The 6,738-nt window shown below is 51.2% G+C and overlaps 1 protein-coding gene across 1 annotated transcript in view; it reads left to right on the forward strand.

Moving 5' to 3' along the window:
- Window positions 1-5,644: 5,644 nt before the first annotated feature.
- The window catches only part of Slc34a1 (solute carrier family 34 (type II sodium/phosphate cotransporter), member 1), a 13,377-nt gene continuing 12,283 nt past the window's right edge, over window positions 5,645-6,738 (forward strand). Inside the window, exon 1 of the mRNA XM_013016082.1 lies at window positions 5,645-5,726. The gene's annotated coding sequence lies outside the window, so the exon portion shown is untranslated. The remainder of the gene's footprint in view (window positions 5,727-6,738) is intronic.

A 6,738-nucleotide genomic window follows, 5' to 3' on the forward strand; every position in this document is an offset into this window, starting at 1 on the left:
GAGGCTCCTACGTAGCTAGGATTACAGGCGTGAGCCACCAGCATCTGCCTAAAGGCACTCTTGCTGCTGTCTCTGGTCCCTGCTCCCCAGGATAGGGTAGGAGGCTGCTCCTGGCACAAAGTGACCTTGGATCTGGGCTGGGTGGGAATGGCTCACCAGGGGCCCCTGCTGGGCTGATTCAGCTGTGCCCAGTGCCCCCGAGGGCAGCCACCCTTATCGCCCCCCAGAATAAACAGGAGGTGCACCCTGCAGAGGGCCTGGCAGTCAGGTGATCGCTGCTTCTAGCAGCTAGAGTTGCTTTCCAGATGGAGAGAAACACATTTGATTGGTTCCACTGTGTCAGATGCAGTCCAGAATGGACACAGGGCTATTAGCTGCAAGCCACATTCATACTGGGGTGTGTGTGTGTGTGTGTGTGTGTGCACGTGCGCGCACGCAAGCACTTGAACTCTAATCCTGGGCACTGTCCCTGAGCTTTTTTTGCTCAAGGCAAATGCTCTACTACTTGAGCTACAGAGCCACTAATAGCTTCTTTGGTGGTTGATTGGAGATAAGAGTCCCACAGATTTTTCCTTCCCAGGCTGGTTTCAAACTGTGATCCTCAAATCTCAGCCTCCTGAGTAGCTGAGATGACAGTTGAGAGCCCCCTAGCACCCGGCTCATTCATACTTGTTTTTGGCTGTGCTGAGATTGAAACTCAATTCATTCAGGACCTCTTATAACCTTAAGGGGCTGTGGCTCAAGTGGTAAGAGCGCTAGACTTGAACTGACGAGCTAAGGGACAGCCCCCAGGCCCTGTGTTCAAGCACCAATACTGGCACACACACACATGCATACACACACACACACACACACACACACACACACATAGATGAAATAATTTTGCTGGGCACCAGTGACTCACACGTTATTCTAGCTGCTCAGGAGGTTAAGATCTGCAGTCCACAGTTCAAAGCTAGCTGAACAAGAAAGTCTAGGAGACTCTTACCTCCAATTGACCAGCAAAAAAGATGAGCATGGGACAGTGTACAGGCCATAAGTTCAGTTTCCAACACACACACACACACACACACACACACACACACCTACATGCATACAAAACCAAAATGCCTTGCTTGGCACTCTACACTTAAGCCACACCTCCAGGCCTTTTTTATTTTTCAAATAAAGTCCTGTGGAGTTTTTCTGACAGTCCTGGGGCTTGAACTCAGGGCCTAGGCACAGTCCCTGAGCTTCTTTTGCTCAAGGTTAGCACTCTACCACTTGAGCCACAGCGCCACTTCCAGCTTTTTCTGTGTATGTGGTACTCAGGAATCAAACCAGGGCTTCATGCATGCTAGACAAGCACTCTACCACTAAGCCACCTTCTCAGCCCCTAAAGTCTTTTATTTTGGCCTGGGTTGGCCTCAGACCAAGATCTTCCTATCTCCGTTTCTCATACCTGGGACTACAGGTGTGAGTCAGTATAGCAGGCCTTATTCACACGTCTGGTGGAGCTAAGAAGAACTAGGAATATGACTGTATGGGTGTGGAGGGTCTGGACATGGTGTGTTCTGTGACCCTAACATTGCTCCTCAGAGATCAGACTTAGGAATAGAGCAGAGACAGAAAACTAGGAGAAGCTGGGTGCTGGTGGCTCACGCCTAGAATCCTGGCTATTCAGGAGGCTGACATTTGAGTATCACCGTTCAAAGCCAGCCCTGGCAGGAAAGTCCATGAGACTCTGATCTCCAATGAACCACCAGGAAACCGGAAGTGGCGCTGTGGCTCAAAGTGGTAGAGCGCTCGCCTTGAGCTGAAGAGCTGAGGGACAGCGCCCAGGCCCTGAGAACCACCATAGAGGAGAACTATTATAGTGTCCATCTTCAGGCCAACTAGCTAGGCTGCTGGCTGTCAGAAGGAAGGCCTGGCCATTGAAGGTAGTCCCACCTGGACTAGCACAAAACAGAGGCCTGGCTTCTAGCATTGGGCTTCCAACAGCCTCAGCCTTGAGTCAGGACAGCGTGAAGGACACGGGGCTGGAGCCTGCAGAGAAACATGAGGTAACTTTTAGGGAAAGTTCAAAGCAGCCTCAGCTCTTTGGGCCACAGACTTTGACCTGATCCATCAATGAATCACCAGAACATGGACCAATTAGATTAATCATTATACTTGGGTGCTCCCCCCTTCCCAGGATGGGGTGTCCTGCGGTCAGCTACCGCTGCTGGGGCTCACAGAAGATGAAGGGAGACTCGAATGAAACAGAGTGCCTTGAAATCTAGACTTTCACCTAGATGCCAGTGGCTCACGCCTGTCATCCTAGCTGCTCAGGAGGCTGAGATCTGAGGATCGTGATTCAAAGCCAGTCCAGGTTGGAAAGTCTGTGAGACTTATCTCCAGTGAATATCTCTCTCTCTCTCACACACACACACACAAAGCCAGAAGTGGCGCTGTGGCTCAAGTGGTAGAGCACTCACCTTGAGCTGAAGAGCTGAGGGACAGCGCCCAGGCCCGGAGTTCAAGCCCCATGACTGACAACAACAACAAAAATCTCCTGGGTGGCACACCGTGTGTATTTAAGGAGCAAATGGATCAGAAGCCCCAATTGTTGAACCATGTGATTGAACCATCCAGGGCTTGCCAGGCCCTGGACACACACTTAGGACCGTTCTTTCTCTGTTCCACGCAGCCTTCACGCCGCCAGGAGAAACGGATGTTTCTTGGCAGGATGAAATTCAGTCTTCACCATCCTCTTGCATTCGCCATGGCTGTGCCCTGGCGCCGTGACAGCTCGGCCTCTCCCCTGAGGAGTCCTGAGGTCAGATGGGCTCTCTTCTCTGGTTACATGATACGTCAGCAGCATTGACCCAGCTGACCAGCAGATGGTCCTGGATTCTGGGTGTTTGAGATTCTGATTCTCTTCCTGGGCCTGTGAGAGGTTCTTAGCTGTGTGGTGTGTGTCTGTCTGTCTGTGTGTGTGTGTCTGTGTGTGTGTGTTAGTGCTAAGGCTTCAATGAAAGTTATCCAGGTGCTGGTGGCTCACGCCTATCATCCTCGCTACTCAGGAGGCTGAGATCTGAGGATCATGGTTCAAAGCCAGCCTGGGCAGATCAATTCTGGCACACCTATGAACGTGCACACACACACACACACACACACACACACACAAAGCCAACAGTATCATTACTTCCTTTTTCCCCTCCTCTTTCCCTTGCACACTTGAAGGTCCTCACTACCCAAATCCAGGCTGGGCTAGGTCTCCACTCTCAGCCACTTTCCACAGAAACTCAATGCACCATAGCAAGGCCTAGACTTGGCACGAAGGATTCATCAGCCAGCCTTTGTCAAATTAAAGGAAGAACAGGGCAGAAAATGGCCAACTTTGTGTCTGGGTCACCCAGGGGTGCAGCTCAGAGGACCTGGAATCAGCAGAGGTCAGGAAGAGTTGTGACCCTGAGCTGGGTCCCTCTACACAAGGTGGAGAATGCTGTAGGTCATATATCTCATTAAACTCCACCACTGTGCCGGGCACTAGTGGCCCACGCCTGTCATCCCAGCTACTCCGGGGGCTGAGATCTGAGGATCACGGTTCAAAGCCAGCCCAAGCAGCAAAGTCCATGAGACTCTTATCTCCAATGAACCACCAGAAAACCGGAAATGGCGCTGTGGCTCAAGTGGTAGAGCGCGCGCCTTGAGCTGAAGAGCTCAGGGACAGCGCCCAGGCCCAGAGTTCAAGCCCCATGACTGACAAAAAACAAACAACAACAACAAAAAAATGACCACTCACTGAAGAAGCTAATTCATTGCCTTTCACTAAGTAAAATGAGGAAGAGGCCCAGAGAGGTGACCTGACCTGTGACATGCCAGACTGACTTAATGGTTGCTCAGAGCTTTCTTCACACTGGCAGAGAAGCTAGCATTGCAGGTCTTGGCCCAGAGTAAAACTCAACTGATGTACTTAGGAATGGATGGGTAAGGCTATGACTGCAGGGCTGGTTAGGCGGATGGTGGATGATGATGGATAGATGAATGGGTGATGGATAGATGAATGGGTGATGGATAGATGAATGGGTGATGGATAGATGAATGGGTGATGATGGATGGGTAATGGATGATAGATGGATGGTGGATGGATTTTGATAGATGAATAGAGGATAAATGATGAGTGAGTGATAAATAAATGGAGAGATGATATATTTATTACTGATGGATGGATAATGGATGAATGATGGATGATGATAGATGGATGGGTGGATGGATGAATGGAAGGATGGGTGGATGAATGGATGATGGGTAGATGATGGATGATGGATAAATGGGTGGATGGATGGATGATGGATAAATGAATGGATAGATGGTGGATGATGACTGGATGGATGGGTGGACAGATGAATGGATGGACAGGTGGGTGGATGGATAATGGATAGATGATGCATGATGGATAAATGGATGGATGGATGATGAATAAATGAATGGACAGGTGGTGGATAGATATGATGGATGGTGGATGAATGAATGGGTGGGTGGGCAGATGAATGGATGGATGAATGGATGGACGAGTGGGTGGGTAGATAATGAATAGATGATGTGTTATGGATAAATGGATGGATGGATGGATGCATGATGGATGAATGATGGATGGGGAATGGGGGATGGAGAATTGGTGGATAGATGAATGGATGGATAGGTGGTGGATGGGTGGATAGATGAATGGATGGATGGGTGGATGGATGATGGATAAATGGAAGATGGATGAGTGAGATGGATAGATCACATGGTTATACCAGGAAGATGAATTGATAACATGATTACTCACTTGCCTAAACTAGATTTAGACTAGAATCCACCATTATTGGATCTGATGGGGTGAGCCAGAACCATTTATTTTACACATTCATGGATTTTAAGTCTTTTGATTTGTGCGGTACTGGGGATTGAACCCAGGAACTTGCTCAGGCTAGGCAAGCACTCTATGACCCATGTTCCCAGCCGGAAGACATCTTTATTATTATTTTTTTTGATCAGTCATGGGGCTTGAACTCAGGGCCTGGGCGCTGTCCCTCAGTTCTTCAGCTCAAGGCTAGGGCTCTACCTGAGCCACAGCGCCACTTCCGGTGTTTTGGTGGTTCATCGGAGATAAGAATCTCATGCACTTTCCTGCCCAGGGTGGCTTTGAACCTCGATCCTCAGATCTCAGCCTCCTGAGTACCTGGGATGACAGGTGTGAGCCACCACTACCATTTAAACTCAGCCCCGCCCACAGAGAGGGCCCCATCTCCCCTGCCCACGGTTGACCTTGCATTTTCAGGTTCTCATCCTGATTCTAAGTCTGGGAGACCCTCTGAATTCCAATATACCCCACATCTTTGGGCTTATCTCCTCTGCCTCCCTCCCATCCCATACTCCCTCCCATCCCTCAGGAGCAAGTGTCTGGGTGATCCCCCCTCAGGGAGGGGTCGGTACAGGTCTTTACCAGGGTCATGATTCAGGCTGGCTGGGTGGAGAATGGGAGGCTGATCATAGACACCCCCCTGCGGAGCTGACGATTAGGAATTAACTGGGAGGAATCTCAGGGTGAAGTTAAATCTAATTGCGGGAGGACCGGGACGGAGGGGGGGGTGGAAGGGGGGGCAGCTAGGGTTCTGGAGACTTTGCCCTTGACCCGAAGGTATAAAGAGGAGGGTCTCAACTTCTCCTTAGGCTGCCCTGAGCTGCCAAGAAAGAAGGATCTGAGACAGAACCTCCAGGTGAGCCCAGGGTCCCCCCAAATCTGCCCATCAGCTCTCAGGAGGAGGAAAAAGACCCTGGCCTCGGCCCTGGGTGTCTTTCCTGTCCGTTTTCCATCTCCATAAGCGAGGCCCACTCTGATGTGAGCTGAACTGAGTTGGGTCTCGTTCAAGGAAAAGGACTCTGCGGGTTTGAGGCCCTGGGAGGGGGTGGTGGTGGAGGGGGCTGAATAAACAACAAACAAATACACGTTTGTGTGAGGGAAACCCGGGCCCTTGGACCCCCGCTCCAGGGGGTTCTCAGCTGATTCCAGGAGCAAGAAGGTAGTTATGATGTCCTGCACCCAGGACGGACCACGCTTCTGCCTGGCCCAGTCCTGGCCCACACTCCTGCCGTCTCTGCTACGGTCACATGCCCCCCTTCTGGTCATCCTCAGCTCCTTCCCACCCGAGGGCCTGCCCACAATGCCCTCCTCCCTCTCCACCCGCTGACCTCCACCAGGCTGGGCTCAGCTGGATGGTCAACTCCTCACCTCATCCCCAGACCGCAGCCTGTGGTGGCGCCCTCTCGTGGTGTGAATCCATCATAGCACCCCTGTGGTCATCTTGACTGACCTTCCTTCCCCTCCCTTCCTCCCTTCCTCCCTTCCTCCCTTCCTCCCTCCCTTCCTTCCTTCCTTCCTTCCTTCCTTCCTTCCTTCCTTCCTTCCTTCCTTCCTTCCTTCCTTCCTTCCTTCCTTTCTCTTTTGTTCTTTTCCTTTCAGTCGGTTGTGGGTTTTGAACTCAGGGCCCTGAATGCTTTGGCTCCAAGGCTAGTAAGCCACCCAGGCTGGCTTTGAACCGCGATCCTCAGATCTCAGCCTCCTGAGTAGCTAGGATGACAGGCGTGAGCTGCCGGCACCTGGCTTCAGAGACTCTTTGCTTTGGCTGCAACAGGAGGGTCCTGAGAGGTCTTTGGTGCTGGGGGGGCTGATCTGAGGACCGCAGTTCAAAGCCAGTCCAGGGAAGAAAAGTCTGAGACTTTTTTTTTTTT

This window comes from Dipodomys ordii, unplaced genomic scaffold, assembly GCF_000151885.1.
Source record: "Dipodomys ordii isolate 6190 unplaced genomic scaffold, Dord_2.0 Scaffold29, whole genome shotgun sequence".
In the NCBI taxonomy this organism is placed as follows: Eukaryota; Metazoa; Chordata; class Mammalia; order Rodentia; family Heteromyidae; genus Dipodomys; species Dipodomys ordii.